This window comes from Cibotium barometz, chromosome 8 (assembly GCF_041138505.1).
Source record: "Cibotium barometz isolate CiBa-2024 chromosome 8, ASM4113850v1, whole genome shotgun sequence".
Classification (NCBI taxonomy): domain Eukaryota; kingdom Viridiplantae; phylum Streptophyta; class Polypodiopsida; order Cyatheales; family Cibotiaceae; genus Cibotium; species Cibotium barometz.
In genome coordinates, this window is record NC_141053.1 from 50,495,844 (window position 1) to 50,514,924 (window position 19,081).

Sequence of the window (19,081 nt, forward strand, 5' to 3'; positions counted from 1 at the left end):
TGGCCACCACATCATTTTCACCACCTTATGGCCACAAGTGTCGGAATGTATAGAATTCACTTGAAAACCATGTTTTGAGTATTTTACGTGTGTGCTCCTCTTGTATATTATGTTAAAAGACATGGTGTGAGCTTAAGCTTGACAATGATTAAATGAATCACACAAAGGAGATGGTTATCAAAAGAAAACTCACATCAATAGAGAAACACATGAAACCACTTAGATAAGAATGAGATGTAACCAATGAGCAATAGAATGTACTCAAGGTCACCACAAAGCATCGAATAGACACATGCTAATGAAAACACCAAAGAAGAGAGTATTTCCACAAAAGGACCACTTAGTATATTGATCACTAAGAAACTACACAAAGCATGGGCATTAAACTCTCCACTTAGCTCTCTTAGAGTGAGTAGTGTACCCTGTTTATATAGGCTCAAGAATCTCTCCACCTCCCTTGGATTTCTCACCAGCCTCACCTAAAAGGTGATGCCTTAATCAGGGGAAAGTATCTACTAGACCTACACTCAGTTACTCTGGCAAATGAGCCTTCTAACCTTAGAACAAGACACTCTAAGGTACCACTAAGGATCTCAAACTAAGAATGGATGCTAGATCACATATTTTCTAATACCCTCTCTTGATCAAGCATCCATACCAAGCAGGGTGTGCTTAAATCAGATCTACCACTAAGATAAAGATCACTAAGACATCGCTAAGATAAAAAATTCCCCACGGGCTATAAAATGTCATGCATAACACAACTGCTCAAATAATGTGTCAGATAAGTTTGCCTCCTCCTTCTCTACTTGCTTTGCCTTGCCCTTCTCTTTCTCCTCTTCATCCTTCTTTCTTTTGAAGAAATATTTGATGATGTGGCCCTTCTTTTTCCAATAGTAGCAAGTCCAAGGAGCCTTGGTCTTCTTGTCCTTGACTGTGTAGAATATGCATGATCCATTGGAACTGGTGTTGAAGAAGTTGAAGCTTTGGAAGCCTCCATGCGGGTTTCCTCTAGAATAAGGGCAGAAGTCACTGAGGTAAGAGTATGATTGGTTTCATTTGCTCTATCAATGTTTACTATCACTGAGACATACTACTCATAACAGGGAGGCATGATGGAGAGCTCATCTTCATTAATGGTAACACCTACACCACTGAGTTGATCAATCATACATTGAATGTCATTGACATGAGAAGCAACACTGGCTTTGTCATCCTTTTCCATCCTGTAAAGTTTCTTCCTTTAAGAAGAACCTAACAGCTGCATCGGTTTGCCCAAAGTTGGACTTGAGCCTAAGCCATGCTTCATTGGAAGTCTTTGTTGAGCTCACTTGATGGATTTGGCTATTACCTAGCCCCCACAAATGATGAGGGATAATGCTTTCGAGTCTAAATTGGTCCACTTGGTAATGAGTTCAAGATCTCTATTTAGCCTCTTCTTAGTACCATTAACCCCACTGCCCACATGTCTTTTTCTATGACACACATTTGCATTTTGATGCACCAAGTATGGTTCTTGGATCCATCAAATTTATCTATTTTATCAAACATCTTTCCTACCATATTTGCCATGGTAATCAACCTTCACATACACACAAAGTGTTACACAATAGGAAAGTCCTTTATAGCTCTAGGAATTTACAACGGAGCTTTTCTTTCACCAAAAAATACTCTACTCAAGTATCCCTTCACCAAATAAGCAAAGATGTGTACACAAAAACTTTGACCACTGTAGGTAACTTGTCTTTGATTTAGCCTTGAAACTTGTCTTTTATTTGGCCTTGAAACTTGTCTTTGAACCTTTGGATAGTGCAATTTGAGCTTTGGTTTTGTTGAGATTCAAGCTCGATGTCATCTTGTGCCAGTTGCACTATGTGCTGGCATGTTAGGTAGTAACATGTGTGAGACATAAATGACCGCGTCCAGCTAGTCATAGAGTGTGGACATTAGCTAGGGTTAGCAGTGTGTGGACACAACACATAGTGTGTGTTGTAGATTATGGATTATGGCTTTATGCATTGTGTGAGAAGGGAGATGGCTTCCCTATATGGTTAGGGTTTTCATAATACATTAGGGTTTGCTCCTATGTGTGTGTCTCCTCTCCCTCTACCTATTTTTCATCATGGTATCAGAGCCTGGTGCTCTCTATTAGAGTGAGTGAGAGAAGAGGGAGAAGAAGCTGTGAAGAAAAGCTATGAAGCTTGGAGCACACCGATTTCCATCAAATCTGAGATCTTGGCCTATCGGGTAAGGACTACTAAACATCCTTGAGCGGATTGCAAGTGCAAAAACACAAACAACACCAGATTTGAGCAAAGAGAAATTTTTGTTTTGCAAGCTCTCCATTGAAGCTTGAGTGTGGTGAATGTATGAGGCAAATAGTTACAAATCTAACAAAGAATCATGTATTTGGCAAAGGGGAATGTATTGGCAACTCATGTGCAAGCCCTACATTGAATTTGGAGCAAAGTTGATGCATTTAAATGATTGGAAATTCACTGTTTTGAAGCCCTCACAAAAACAGAGAAGTGAGGTCCATTGGTGATGCAATTAAAGCTAGTTTTTTGCAAAAATAACTACATTGATGGATTGGGCACATGCCTAGGTGTGTTGGTAATCTAGATATACCATTAATTATCATTATAAGCTCCTCAAATCAAACCTACAACAGGCGGCACAGGTAGATGTGCAGAAACAGAGCAAATTTCACATATTTCTGAAAAGTAGAGGCTAAATTCTACTTGGTTGATTGATTAAATTCAAAACTTTCTTAGAAATTGTGTGATACACATACTTGAGGAGGTTGCTATATGATTGGTTGAAGAAATTATGCATTATGGAGCTGATTATGAGCTGGTTAAACAAGCTGTCTACTATGATTAGTGAAACATAGGGTGATTAATCGACTAATTACCCTCTCAACTTAAATAATTGGTCTAATTCCTTTTACATGGAGTTAGTAGACATCAATGCTAAGCTAATGAATGCCTGTTCTCTCAATTTGGACAAGAATCAAAGGAATTAGAGCACTTTTACTACTGGTTTTACTAGTTTTTCTCAAAACAGAGAAGGGGATTTGATAAATTTGGTATGTACGCACCTTGGTTGGTGTTGATATGCAACATTGAGCTTGTTTAGGTGTCAATGCAAGTTATCCACACTTGATTGAACCACTACATTACAATTTGAAGCCTTGGAAAGTGTACCAAAATAGGGTACCTTGGACTGCGCATGCCAGTTCAATTTGAATGCAATCAGTTTGATTTTCTACATCAAAAGTGAAGTTTGTTGAGTACTTTGGAGTATCTCGAACACTTATTAGAGTGTGGTTGAGCTGAGGAAGGCTCGTTTACAGATTTGGACGTGTGCGAAAGGTACATTTGCATTGAGCAAATATGTCAGACAACCCAGTACAGATTGTGGTTGAGACGTTGGATAGAAAGAACTTCCAGGCATGAAAGTACAGGATTAAAAGATTTCTGAAAGGAAAAGGGTTTTGGAACCTTGTTAGAGCTAGAGTCGGAACTACCCCGACAACCTACACAACAACAGGTTGTAGCTCATAAGCAATGGCCAGAGAGAGCATACAAAGTTTTGCATTACTTGTCTATATGTATCTCGGATGCTATACTCATACATATACATTATGCTGAGAATCCCAAGGATGCATGGGATACATTGGTAAAGTTGTTTGATATAGACATTAGTGCTCGTAAGTCTCAGTTGAGACAAAAAATTCATAATGTGAAGCGGAAAGGAAGGAGTATCCATGATTATGTTCAAGAGATAAAGAAGTATGTAGATGCATTGGAAACTTTCAATGCCCCCATGCCTGATGATGATTTGGTAGACATTATCTTGCGTGGTCTCTTGGCAAGGAGTATATGTCTTTTGATACATCTATCTCGGTTCGGAGTACAGGTTTACCAGATTTTGATTAATTGGTTTCACTCTTACTTGTTGAGGGAATCAAACTGAGTGACTCTTTTCATGTTGCATCTACTAGCCATGATGATAATGCTAGAAATCAGGCTTTCTATTCACAAAGGAGATTTAGAGGCAGGGGGATATTTGCATCACAAGGTTGTGGTAATGGTCGTGGATGGTAGGGTAGGTCACCACAACAGAGATTTCAGCCTTCATATGGTGCCAGAGGTGGTCACGGATATACACCTCAAAGAGGGAGAGGTAATCCTCGTGGGTAGAGGACGTTGGCAAGGCCAACAAACATCTATGCAAAATGTGGAATGCCATTACTATGGGAAATTTGGTCATATGGCACGTGATTGTTTTCGCAAATAAAATGATTTGAGAGGGGGTGGAGCACGACATGGTGGAAATTATGCAAATGGTGAAAATTTTGCATCAAGTAGTAATGATGGCAGCACAAATCACTTGTTTTCCATGAAACATGTTGTGGGATATATGATGACAAATGGTGACAATGATGACACTTGGTATATGGACTCTAGAGCATCAAATCATATGACTTATCATGGCAAATGGTTTGAACATATGAAGCCTATGGATGTGAAAGGCTATGTGGAGACAGGAGATGATACCCAACATGCTATCACACATGTTGGAAGTGTACCATTGGTTATGCACAATGGTGAAACAAAGTCTATGGCAGATGTCTTGTATGTGCCTTCTATTATAAAAAGTTTGGCCTCAGGTTGTCAAATGGTGGAACAAGGTTTATAGGTTCATTTCAAACGAGCATGGTTGCTTTGTTGAGGATTTCAAAAATGGATGTAGAGTCATTGGCCAAAGGCAAGAAAGAAGGCAAGTTATTTAAGTTGGATGCTGGGATTCCTGAGTTGAAATCAGCCATGTTCTCTAAAAGCCAAAATGTGGTACATGACCTTGACATGTGGCATAAAAGAATTGGACATGTGAACATACAAAGGTTAAAGAACATGCAGGCAAGAGGCATTATTAGTGGGCTGCCTAGATTCAAGTATGATGGGAATATGCATGTCTGTGATGCTTGTCAGTTTGGAAAGCAAGCAAGGTTGCCATTTCCTAAAGAAGGCAACATGAGTAGTAGGCAACTTGAGATAGTGCATAATGATGTATGGGGTCCTACACAAAACTTATCCATTAAAGGCAGCTTGTATTATGTGACATTCATTGATGATTTCAGCAGAATGACTTGGATTTACTTTCTCAGAGAGAAAAGTGAAGTGTTGGGAAAGTTTATGGACTTCAAAGCTTTTGCAGAGAAGCAATATGGCTCTTGGATAAGATGTTTGAAGACAGATGGAGGTTGTGAATACACCTCACATGCTTTTGAGAATTTCTTGAGAAAGCATGGCATAAGAAGGCAGTTAACTTGCAAGTACAATCCTCAGCAAAATGGTGTTGCTGCTGAGAGGAAGAATAGAGTCATTTATGATGATGTGGCCAGGGCAATGCTCAATGAGAAGAGCATGCCAGACTATTATTGGGTAGAAGCATGTGCCACCGAGGTGTATGTACTTAATAAGACACCCACAGTAGCCATACATGGAAGTACGCCAGAGATGCGGCTTACAGGTTTGGACACCTCAAAGTGTTTGGTTGCATAGCTTATGTACATGTGCCTGATGAGAGAAGGATAAAGTTGGATCCTAAGGTAGAAAAGTGCATTTTTGTTGGGCTATGCATAGGATCGCAAGGCATATAAATGTTACAATCCACAAACTAGGCAAGTGGTTATCTCACGAGATGTGGTGTTTGATGAACTTGCTAGTTGGTACAAGGCAAAGGATGAGGGTGTCATTTATTTCGTTGATGCTGATGTGCATGTGAACTTGCCACAAGCAAGTTCTATTTCTATGTCTGGGCCAGCAGAGTTTGAGAGTAGCGTCCATGGTCAGGACGTTTCAGACATGAGAGTGTGAGCACTAAGAGTAGTGCCATGGATAAAGGGAAAAAGAAGGTGAAAGAATTGGCATTACAGGTTATGAGTCGTCAAGTTTAGAAAGTTTGGATGAGGAACTTGGCATACTAGTTTTACGCACACCAGGTGCAAGGCAGGATAGATATGTGCCTCCACATGCTAGAGTGACAGGTGTTCAGAGTGATCCGCATGCATTGCAGAGGTCCCAAAGGGTTAGGTATCCAGTTGACAGGTTGACATATCGTGACGTTGCTATGCATTACGCATATATGTCATTGGTTGCAAATGGGTTTATAAGGTGAAATGCAAATCAGATGGTTCTATTGAGCACCATAAAGCGCGGTTGGTAGCTAAGGGTTATGCACAAACCCAAGGCTTGGACTATGATGAAACATTTAGTCCAGTTGCAAAGATCAGAACAGTGAGAGCAGTCATTGCTATGGCTGCAGCAAATGGTTGGAAAATGCATCAAATGGATGTAAAAAATGTATTTCTAAATGGTAATTTACAAGAGGAAGTTTATATGGCACAGCCAGAAGGATATGTACACCCGAGGTATCCCACTCATGTATGATGCAGATTAAAGAAAGCATTGTATGGTTTGAAGCAAGCACCTCGTGCTTGGAGTGATAAGATAAGTCGATATCTTATCTCCCTTGGATTTCAAGTTTCTTTAGCAGATTCTTCACTCTATGTGAAGAAAATAGATCATGGGATTGTCTTACTTGTCATCTATGTGGATGACTTGATTGTCACAGGAGATCATGCTACAGATGTTATGCATCTCAAGAAGGAATTGAGTGGGCAGTTTGATATGAAAGACGGGCGAATTGAGATATTTTCTTGGGATTGAAGTGATCAAAGACCATGCAGGTACATGGTTAGTGCAACGCCAATATGCATTGGATATGTTGGAAAATATGGGATGCTAGGGTGTAAGCTAATGAGTACACCTTTGGAGCAGAATGTGAAGCTGCGGGCTGATTTTGGTGAAGATTTGGATGATCCATCTATGTATAGAAAGATGGTTGGCAGTCTTATTTACATGACTATCACACACCCGGATCTCAGTTATGCTGTGGGGCTAGTAGGCCAATTTATGCAAAGCCACAGAAAACCTCATTTGGATGTAGTGAGACGCATTATGCGATATGTTAAGACCACTGCACATTACGAGCATGGTAAAGGCTTGGATGTACATGGCTACACAGATGCAGATTGGAGCAGGTAGCTTGTATGACAGGAGGTCTACTAGTGGTTATGCCTTTACATTTGGAAGTGCAGTGTGGTGAGTTGGAATAGCAAAAAGCAACCTACTATTGCTTTATCTAGTACTACAGAGGCTGAATACAGGGGTGCAGCCATTGCTACATGTGAAGGAGTATGGTTAAAGAGTCTCTTGGCTGATTTGGGTTAGCTTATTGATGGCAAGGTAGTCATTCATTTGTGACAACATGAGCAGCATACAGTTGGCCAAGAATCGAGTTTTTCATGCGTAGACCAAACACATAGATGTCCACTATCATTTTGTCAGAGAGAAAGTGTTGGATGGTATAGTGGATTTGCAATATGTGAAAACTGAAGAGTAGGTGGTCGACATCTTTACAAAGCCACTTAGTAGGGAGACGTTTGAGTACTTCCGTACTGTGTTGGGAGTACATGGGATGAGCTTGAGGGGGAGTGTTGAGAGCTTTGATAGCCCAAGCTCATCTACTTCTTCATCTATGGTGGCAGTATATCATGAGCTTGAGAGGCGCTCTTGAGATTCAAGCTCGATGTCAACTTGTGCCAGTTGCACTATGTGCTGGCATGTTAGGTAGTAACATGTGAGAGACATAAATGACCACATCCAGCTGGTCATAGAGTGTGGACATTAGCTAGGGTTAGTAGTGTGTGGACACAACACATAGTGTGTGTTGTAGATTAAATGGATTATGGCTTTATGCATTGTGTGAGAAGGGAGATGGCTTCCCTATATGGTTAGGGTTTGCATAATACATTAGGGTTTTCTCTTGTGTGTGTGTCTCCTCTCCCTCTACCTATTTTTCATCAGGTTTTAGTGTGTAAATTACTTGGCATTTGGCTAACACACCACACACTTGAACCCTTCAATTCTTTCACTAAGAAATGCAAGATGAGATGTGCTCTTTATAGTGCTAGATCATGTACATTATGTTGTTCACAAAGGATACATGTGTAATGCTACTCTCCCACAAAGATGAAAACAATACCAAGAGTGTGATAATCCCCTTTATCACAAGATAAATACGAAGGACCTTGAAGCCTTAGGTCTTTAGAAAAATCACAAAGAATTTTTTCAAAAAAATACATTCCCTCCTATAATGAAGGAGGAAAGTAGGTGATCGTGGAGCTTGATGTTCTCCTTCAAATCACGGAGCAATTTATTGGCAGTTTGCTGGAATCAAGATGCCAAGAGAAGCTCCTGAGGATTATGCAATCAAAGGCTGCAATTAACCCGCTAATTAGAGACAAATGAAGAGTGTAAGTAACACTCATTTTTCTACAACAACTAGGCTCAAAACCTAGTGACTGTACTTGTTTTTGTGTGCTCAAATGAGTGCCAAATTTGGACTCATTTTTTTGCTGATGCAGGTTGCCACGAATAGGACTACAAAAGCCCTCACCAAATGCGTATGGTTTGCTGCAATGTGAGGCTAATGAGAGCCTGCAAATCACCTTCTCTTCTCTCAGCAACATAGAAGCTCTGTGACCCCCGCCTGTTAAATCGATTGTAGGCACCTATTTTCATGAAATTTTTACAGGCTCAAGGCTTAGAGATTGACGCCCTAAGGTGGGCTACTAAAGCCCTAACACAATGATTGCAATGAACTCTCACACAAGCGTGATTGGGGCCTCCAATTAGTGCTTTCTTCCACTCTATTTTGCACACAGAAAAAACAGATGTGGGTACCTTCTTTGTGTTGATGCTTTCAATCATCAATGTTGGCTACCATTTGAAGTTGATGATAGCTTTGAAGAAGGTCTCTAAGCTCAGCTCCAATGCTTCAAGATTGATGTACTTAATCCTCTCTCACAATGCAATCATAGCACCAATATTGTGCTCTCACACACAAGGTGTGGTCTTCTCTAACATAGATATTTCGTTCTTCTAATGCTTGTTCACACCCACAATGGTGTGTCCCACTAAGAGATGATCCCTCTATCAATGTGACACTCACTAAGAGAGACTAATGAATCATAATGCTTTCCCTCCCTCACTCCTATGTACGCCACTCACACAAGAATAAAGGGGAATGCAATGTCACAAAGCAGTGCTTCACTAAGAAGTTAAAGTTGTTGGCCTTCCTGATGCTTCAAAGTGCCACTCTAAGAAGCAAGAATCAGCCCTCAAATGCAACAAATGCAACAATGAGTCTCTCACCAAAAATGCCACTTAATGATAAGAGAGAATGTTTGTGAACAAATCACACATACACCCACAACCACTAAGATGTATCCTATCATCACATGAAGGACTACACTTCCATGGAAAGGAGCTCTAATACCATGTTAAAAGATATAGTGTGAGCTTAAGCTTGAAAATGATTAAATGAATCACACAATGTAGAAGGTTATCACATAAACAAACTCACACCAATAAAGCAACACATGCAACCACTTAGATAAGAATGAGATGTAACCAATGAGCAATAGAATGTACTCAAGGTCACCACAAAGCATCACATAGACACATGCTAATGAAAATGCCAAAGAAAAGAGTATTTCCACAAAGGACCACTTAGTATTTTGATCACTAAGCAAGTAAACAAAGCATGGGCATTACACTTTCCACTTAGCTCTCTAAGAGTGAGTATTGTACCCTGTTTATATAGGCTCAAGAGAGGGGGCCACCTAGAGCCCATGAATCTCTCCACCTCCCTTAGATTTCTCACCCGTCTCACCTAAAAGGTGATGCCGTAATCAAGGGAAAGTATCTACTAGACCTACACTCAGTTACTCTAGTAAATGAGCATTCTAACCTTAGAATGAACAAGACACTTTAAAGTACCACTAAGGATCTCACACTAAGAATGGATGCTAGATCACATATTTTCTAACATATTAAAGGCACACCACAAGATGTTAGGTGGACAATGCTAGCTTTAGAATGGGTATTTACACTAACTAGAGTGGCCAAATGAGCCGGAAGGACCAGACTTTTAACTTTGGCTGCCCAAGAGTGTGAACCCTAGAGGTCACCTATACAAAACCTAAAATGTAACTCTCATGACTCATTCTTTTATGCTAATTCAATAGAGTTTTCTTCTTCTCTATGCTTTCTTGTTTGCTTGCTTGTGGGAGCTCTTATGTGTTCTTGCTGGCTTGCAAGTGTGAGAGAGTAAGCTATGAGGAGGGTCGAGCTTCCTTTGGAGTGTGGCGGCAGTGGCGGGTGAAGTGGAGCTTTGGAGTGTTGCTATGTGGAAATATCATCTCCTACGAGAATCCCGAGCACAAGTATTCATGAGGTGAGTGACACACCTTGCCCATGCAATTGTGAGCAAGGTCATAAGATATTGGCTTCTCGGTTGAGCTATTTTATGCTTCCAAGTGTGGTTGGGCACAACCCCATGACATTGGTTTGTTCCTGCACTCTTTTTATGGTGCAAGGGTCTTCTGGCGCCGCCTTGTCGTGGAAATAGCCCCACCGTTGTCGTGCCATGGCACATCTATGGTGTGAAACCATGCATGTGAGGCCATTAAATATAAATCTAGATGCATGGGATTAAGTGCCATGACGACTCATTTTATGATGCCTATGTACATATGTTCATATTGTAAATGAGGTTCAATAAGACGAGCTGAGGCTGAGCCAGGTCTCAAAGCCTCTGTATATAAGTGTGGTGTGAATCATGGAGTTTTTATGCTTATGGTGAACCTTGAGGTAGCACGAATTATCAATGAACCAAAAGCAGCATCACTTTCTTATGGGCTGACAAGAAAGAGGGATTAGTTGCAGTTTTTGATCTTGATGGAGGCATAAGAAAGACTGAAGGACCTGGCACAAGAGGCTTTCATGAGAGATGCTTCAATTGGCAACAGTTTGATCAGCATGTATGCAAAGTGTGGCTCTGTTTCAGAGGCAAGGGAAGTCTTTGATAAGCTACCAGTTCGAGATGTTGTAGCATAGAGCTCAATGGTAAAAGGATACGGCATTAACCATGAGGGTTCCTTGGCTATACAATGTTTCAACGACATGCATGCACAAGCATGCAAGGGAACAGTAGCCATACCCTGATCGGCGTAATGATTCCTACTCTGAGACAAAAGCACAGGCAGAGGCGCTTGTTCTTGGGGCTAATGGAAAGTCAGGTTTAGTCACTTGTGCTCTTCGTCCAAGCAGTATCTTTGGCCCTAGGGACAGGTTGCTAGTCCCATCGCGCGTTGCTAGTGCAAGATAAGGGAAAATGAAGTTTATACTGAGGGATAGCAACAACATGTATGATTTCACTTATGTGGAGAATGTGGCTCATGCGCACGTCTGTGCCGAGCAAGCCCTGGATGCAGCCAAATGCTATGGTGACAATGTTGCTGGCTGGCACAACTAAGCAAAGCACAACAGCATCTAGGCGATGCGCACAGTAAGGCACATAGCAAGGCACAAGCATAGCCAAGCGGGTAGTCAGCCCAGGCAAGGCATGGTGGCCGGTGCACAGCAGAGGTTGGGCACTGCAGGTTTTGACGCTTAAGCACACAACCCGCAAGACAAGAGAAGGTGGTGGCTTGCGTGGCGGAAATACGAAGGCATTTTAAAAAAAAAAAGAATATCCGAATTTTAAGCAAAAAAAAAAAGGAGGCGCAGCGTATTTTCGTTTTGGGAAACGCAAGTTTTTTGCTGCAAAAGGGAATTCGGCCCGAATCCCTTGCAGAAAAAAATCAGAGATAACCAGTAATGCACATATCAAAGGGGGGGGGCGTGCAGAAAAAAGGTGGGGAGAGGGAACCAGTCGAGGAAATTTGCAGATTATCTTGTTTTGGGAATATAGCTTCTGTTGAAGGCTTGTAGGGGTTAGAATTGAAGAGTAATAGAAGCTTTATTTAGTGATACGCTTTCTAAAAAATTCCAAAAATGAAGCGAACTGCTGCCCGATTTCATGCAAGGAGAGAATTAGACGCAGAAGCTTATGAAGATGTCATGAAATTCGGTTTTTGTGAAACAGAGATAAGCTTTTTTTTATGAATTCGATTTCAAAAAAATCGTAATTCCTTAGTAAAGGTTTGGATTTTAAGGCTTTAATTACCTCAAAAATAAAAACTCTTGGTAAAGGCCTTAATGCTCATGGCCTTAGAAATTGGAGAATTTTTCTTGCTTTTGTGAGTTGTTGGAATCTGAAAACAGGTTTTCATGAGATCAAGAGTCATCTTGAAATGGTGATGTTGGTAGTATATGAAATATGTGATGTGAACGGTCACATGCATATGGAAATCTTTTGAAAATTGTGCTATGCCTACATGTGTTATGTATGAGGCACTTGGATAAAGAGTCAGGAGATCTATGCTTGGAACTGGTCATGTTCTTGACACATAAATTATGTGCAATCATCAAGTTGAACTTGGGGATGATTTGAAGTGAATTGGCACATGTACATGTCATCCAAAATGGAGATGTCTTATGCCCCTTGAAGAGTTATATGTTTTGTTTCCTTGCTGGGATTTGAAGCTACTCTCATAACCAGAAGTCTCGCACTTGCCCAGTGATACCGCCCACGTCACGACAGCTTTGGTGAACCCGACGTGAAACTGCTAGGGTGAGAGTTAGTGGTGGTGAAATACACAGTGCAAGCTATGGCTGAGAATCCTGAGGGACATGGGGTTCATTTTGACCCGGGGGTTATGCGAATGTTTCAGATGTTTACTATGTATATGCAACAGTAGCAAGCTGCTGAGAGGGAGCAAATTTCCACGACTAAAGCACTGCAGTCAATCGTGAAGAAGGTGGATCAATTTGATGGTAAAGACATCACAAAGTACCTACGCAATTACACAAAGGAAATGGAGCTAAATAGGGTGACTGAGGAGGATATGGTTCGAAGCTTCAAGCTCGTATGTGTTCCCGAAATAAGAGAGCGCATAAGAGGATTATAGGCAGCACATGGTAGCAGAAATTGGGAGGAGTTCAAGCTTGCTTTGAAGGATGATTATTTCATGGAGGATTCCGAGCGGGTGACCAAGCGAACTTTCTTGGAGTGGGTTACAAAACCCAAAATTGAAATTTTTGCCACAGAGTTGCTAAGAGAGTTTGAGAAGCGCTATGCCTAGCTGTCAAGGATAGAGTGCACAACCTTAGACAGGGAAAAAACAGAGCTCTTCTTACAAGCAGCTGGGAAAGATCTACAAGAAAAACTGAAAATTCTCCATGAGGATAAGGATACAGAGCAGGGGCTAAAGAATGATTGGAATGATGTCGAGGATGCGGTCACCATGCTAGCAAAGCGACAGCGAAGGAGGGATAAAAGGGTGATGAGCTCAGCAACTCCTATAACTATTGTTACCCCTGAGAATCTACCAAAACCAGCTGCTGCAATCCCAAAGGTAGAAGGGCCGATGGATGAGCTTATTAAGGGCATGCAAAACCTAAAACTGAAGATGTCCAGGATTGAGGAAAAAGGGCTACCATTAGGGCAGGCTTCTATGCAAAGGCCTCAAAGCAAAGAAGGGTTTACATTCAAATGTATATGGTGTGATGACCCAGAACATGCGAAAAAAGACTGTGCCAGCTATAAGGAAGCCCTCAGAAACCAACTTGTATTTTTCAAAGATGGAAAAATCCACCTTACAGAGACTGGTCTTCCGTTAAGCACAAACTTTGGAAAAAAAGGGATGAAAAAGCTGGTTGAGGATATGGCTGCTAGCCATGCCATCTCTATGGTTGAGGCAGCAACCTATGGGTTAAAGGCCGGTCAATCAAGGCAGGAATCTGAGAAGGATGAAGACTATGAGAATGAAGATTTTTGGCCATCAACAATGAAGCTAATTGCATCAAAGAAGGTGTCTAAGTAGGCTTTGCATGAGGCAGGAGACTGTATACGTCTTGAGACTAGCTGGGAAGAACCTGTGGATTCTCTATTTGTTCAGGCCTATATTGCAAAATGCCAGAATAACGAGGCATAGGTTGAGGAAAAGCGTAAGAGGGAAAATGAGGAAGGAGGGCTATCAAAAAGGGTCACCCGTGGTGGTACTGGAAAGAAGGACCCTGGGTCATCACATGTGCCTCCACTGCAAAACCAGCCTCCACAGGAAGTATCAATGGAAGAAGCGCTAGCAAAGATGAAGCATGAAAAGGAGAAGGGTAAAGGGAAAAGTCCGCTCTACAAACTCCAATCTGATATTGAAGCCGCAACGGATCTCAAAAAGGTGCTAGAAGAGAGGATTCTAAACAGTAAAGTGGAATTTACACTAGGGGAAGTCTTGGGAATTGCAAAGAAAGAATTCCATGATGAGATAATTGATATTATACGAAGGAAAAGGCAGTCCATAATTGAATCTATTCCATCAATGGGAGAGACAAGCACTTCCAAGGCTCATGGAGTACTGGTACAGCAAAAGGGAGAGAGAGAGAATGTGGTGGAATGCAGTCACTCTATTGGAGGGGCACGACAAGTGCGCTTTGTGGATGAGGGTGATGAAAAAGAAGTTCTTGCAAAAAGTCATTACTCCAGGAACCATTGGGCAAGGGCCACCACTGAAACCCTTGTCAAGATAGGAGACTTGGAAGAGCCGTATGTTGCCTTAATCGATCATGGGTCTGAAATAAATCTTATGGCCAAAAACCTCTACAACAAATGTAAGTGGCCAATGGATGTAGATCATGGGTGGATGATTAAGGCAGCTAATAACTCATCTGGAGAGCTCAATGCAGCCTGTCCAAATGTAAGGATAACTATAGGGGATGTGAAAGATGATCAGAACTTCTTCGTCCAGGAGATGTCATCGTATCCCCTTATCCTTGGGCAACCCTATATTACAGCTGTGAGGATGGAGACAAAAGTCTTGGATGATGGCTCAGCATATGCAAGAATAAGGAGCAAAGATGGCAAGAAAGCTGTTCAGTTCTTGACAGTTTGCATTAACCATGAAAGGAACCGCGAGTCTCTTCGAGAACAGTCACTCCCAAAGATAAACAGAGAATTCATGAACTACAGGGAGATGAGGGATTTTGGCTAGGTGCCATTGTAAAGCGGGATTGCAATGGTACAAGGGGCAATGAGTTCTCGCAGGACTCAATCAATGTAAATAACTTTTCAGCAAACTTTCAGAGATTTTCTAGCTATGGGTCAAGTCTTTGTAAAAAGCAAGGATTTGAAGCGTGGTATGCGTCGATATGTACAAAATGTACAAAAAAGTCTTGAGCAGTGTGGTCTTTTGGAGAAAAATGAGTTTATTTCAGGTGTGCTTGACGAGGTGTCATTTGTGGATACTATGGATGAGCTTTCTGCCATGGAATGCGCATGCTTACAGGGTGGAAATGAGATGGTAAAGGTGTCATCTGTGAGGATGTATGATATAATCCGGGAATTTGAGGGAATGGAATGTAAAAACAGGTATTGTGAGATGGATGCTCGTGTTGATACAAAGTATAAAACGGTTGCAAAGAAAGTGAAACCAGTTGCCTTGCCCTTGCCACCAGAAAGCAAGGAGAAAATAGATGAAGCCTCTATGCAACCGAATCTCAGAGATCTGAAGAAAATTGGGCATAAGTTTACACAGGAAACCCTAAAAGAGCTAAAGATTGGTGAAAAGGATTTTCTGTTGCCAGCTGAAAAGGAATGCTTTGAGGAGATGCTTGTAAAACATATGGGAAGGCCTTTACTTTTCAGCCGCATAAGATAGGCTGTGTTGATCCAAGTGTAATAGCGCCAATGGTGATCTTCACTGTTCCATATGTGCCCTGGAACCTGCATGCAGATATGCTATCAAGAGCCAGGTATGAAGATGAAGAAGGGATGATTAGTGACATTGATGATGTAGGCACAAAGTTCTATACTACTACACAGGCAAAAGGGGACCATGCTTGCTTTTTATCAAATGCACTTGAGTCTTTTACTGAGGAAATGTATGAAGGAGATTGGTTGCTTATTGGCCAATACTTGAGTACCTTGACAAGGCAGGAAAATTGGTCTGACTTAGAATTCAAAAGGATCCGCAGAAAGGCATATGGGTATTTTCTAAAGAATGGGTACCTGTGGAAGCATCCTAAGCAGAGGAATGCTATGCCACAGAGAGTTGTATGTGATAAAGAGACTCAAGGGAAGCTCATGAAAGAATTCCATGAGAGTCTCTGGGCTGGACATCGAAGTGTGTGGGCCACCTTTACCAAAATAAAGGAAAGATATTGGTGGAAAGGAATGTACAGGGATGTATCCCAATATGTGGAAACATGCATGGTATGTCAAATGTACTCGAATGTGCGACATCGTGATGGCCTGCAACCAACCTACTCACCTGCCATGCACTACAAATGGGTAGTGGATCTAGTTACAATGCCTTTAGGAATCTGGCAGATGCGGTACGTAGTACTTGCAAGAGAAGACCTGACAAATCAGGTGGAAGGGCGTGCTCTTAGAACAAAAAGCACGGAAACAGTATGCAAATTTCTCTTGGAAGATGTGATTTGTCGGTATGGTTGTGTTGGGAAAATAACAGCTGACAGGGGTGAGCTAGATACTGAAGAAGCAAGGGAATTCTTTTCTAGAATTGGCATCAAATTGGCCCTAACATGTGCTTACAACCCTGAGGGCAATGGTAAAAGCGAGCGAGGACATCCTCCAATCATTAAAGCTTTGGCTAAGGCATGCAGAGGAAGAATGCGGGAGTGGCCAAGGCTGCTACCATATGCTTTATGGGCTGACCGTACGACTCATAGCTCAGTGACAGGATACATTCCTGTAGAATTAATGTATGGTCAGAAGCCGGTAATGCTAGTTGAAGAAGTAGTCCCAACTTGGAATGTATTACCCTGGGTGGAAGAATTGAACAAGGAAGACCTCCTTGCACTGTGAGAATAAGGCAGTTGGAGAGAAGGCCTGAAGATGTAGAGCTTGCTAAAGCTCGTTTGAAAGATGCAAGGTTGAAAAATAAAGAAAGATTTGATAGAAGACACAGACTCCGGCCAAAACCCATTGAAGAAGGTGATTGGGTCCTAATGTATGATAGTAGTCTTGACAACCAGTTCACTGTGCAAAGGAAGTTTGCAAAAAGATGGTTTGGCCCTTACATTGTCAAGCATGTGCATGGAAATGCCACGTATACCCTGTGTGAGCTTGATGGAACAGAGATAAAGAATTTTGTAGCAGGCAAAAGGATCAAGATGTTTAAAAGAAGGCATGACAGTGATCCTTTTGATTCGTAGGAGACTCAAGATGAGAGGCTTGATAGTGATAGCATGGATATGGTTGAAGAGGAAGAGGATGATCTTCCTGGTAATGTAGAAGATGAAGACGACATCTAGATATATGTGGATCTTGATGATGATTTGGCACATACCAGAGGATGTGCAGGTTTAGAGGGGGCGGATGTCGTGCCATGGCACGTCTATGGTGTGAAACCATGCATGTGAGGCTATTAAATACAAATCTAGATGCATGGGATTAAGTGCCATGACTTGACTCATTTTATGATGCCTATGTACATATGTTCATATTGTAAATGAGGTTCAATAAGACGAGCTGAGGCTGAGACAGGTCTCAAAGCCTCTGTATATAAGTGTGGTGTGAATCATGGAGTTTTTATGCTTATGGTGAACCTTGAGGTAGCACGAATTATCAATGAACCAAAAGCAGCATCACTTTCTTATGGGCTGACAAGAAAGAGGGATTAGTTGCAGTTTTTGATCATGATGGAGGTATAAGAAAGACTGAAGGACCTGGCACAAGAGGCTTTCATGAGAGATGCTTCAATTGGCAACAGTTTGATCAGCATGTATGCAAAGTGTGGCTCTGTTTCAGAGGCAAGGGAAGTCTTTGATAAGCTACCAGTTCGAGATGTTGTAGCATGGAGCTCAATGGTAAAAGGATACGGCATTAACCATGAGGGTTCCTTGGCTATGCAATGTTTCAACGACATGCATGCACAAGCATGCAAGGGAACAGTAGCAATTTTCCACATGGCAGCTTCAGATTCATCAATCAACAATTTCAGTCTACACTACAATGTCACTGTTAAAGGAACGCGCAATATAATAAATGCTTGCCTTCATAACAACATGCACAAGCTCATTTATACTAGCTCACCTGGTACTGTTTTTGATGGTGCGCATGGCATCATGAATGGAGATGAAACCCTGCCATACCCTGATCGGCGTAATGATTCCTACTCTGAGACAAAAGCACAGGCAAAGGCGCTTGTTCTTGGGGCTAATGGAAAGTCAGGTTTAGTCACTTGTGGTCTTCGTCCAAGCAGTATCTTTGGCCCTGGGGACAGGTTGCTAGTCCCATCACGCGTTGCTGGTGCAAGATAAGGGAAAATGAAGTTTATACTGAGGGATGGCAACATGTATGATTTCACTTATGTGGAGAATGTGGCTCATCGCACGTCTGTGCCGAGCAAGCCCTGGATGCAGACAAATGCTATGGTGACAATGTTGCTGGCTGGCACAACTAAGCAAAGCAAAACAGCATCTAGGCGATGCGCACAGTAAGGCACATAGCAAGGCACAAGCATAGCCAAGCAGGTAGTCAGCCCAAGCAAGGCAAGGCATGGTGGCCGGTGCAGAGGTTGGGCACTGCAGGTTTTGACGCTTAAGCGCACAACCCGCAAGACAAGAGAAGGTGGTGGCTTGCGTGGTGGAAATACGAAGGCATTTTTTTTTTTAAGGAATATCCGAATTTTAAGCCAAAAAAAAAAAGGAGGCGCAAGGTATTTTCGTTTTGGGAAACGCGAGTTTTTGGCTGCAAAAGGGAATTCGGCCCGAATCCCTTGCGGAAAAAAATCAGAGATAACCAGGAACGCACATATGAAAGGGGGGGCGTGCAGAAAAAAGGTGGGGAGAGGGAACCAATCGAGGAAATTTGCAGATTATCTTGTTTTGGGAATATAGCTTCTGTCGAAGCCTTGTAGGGGTTAGAATTGAAGAGTAATAGAAGCTTTATTTAGTGATACGCTTTCTAAAAAATTCCAAAAATGAAGCGAACTGCTGCCCGATTTCATGCAAGGAGAGAATTCGACGCAGAAGCTTATGAA

The 19,081-nt window shown here is 41.8% G+C and overlaps 1 pseudogene; it reads left to right on the forward strand.

Moving 5' to 3' along the window:
* Positions 1–17,819: 17,819 nt before the first annotated feature.
* On the forward strand, positions 17,820–18,502 carry LOC147636372 (3beta-hydroxysteroid-dehydrogenase/decarboxylase pseudogene; annotated as a pseudogene).
* Positions 18,503–19,081: the final 579 nt, after the last annotated feature.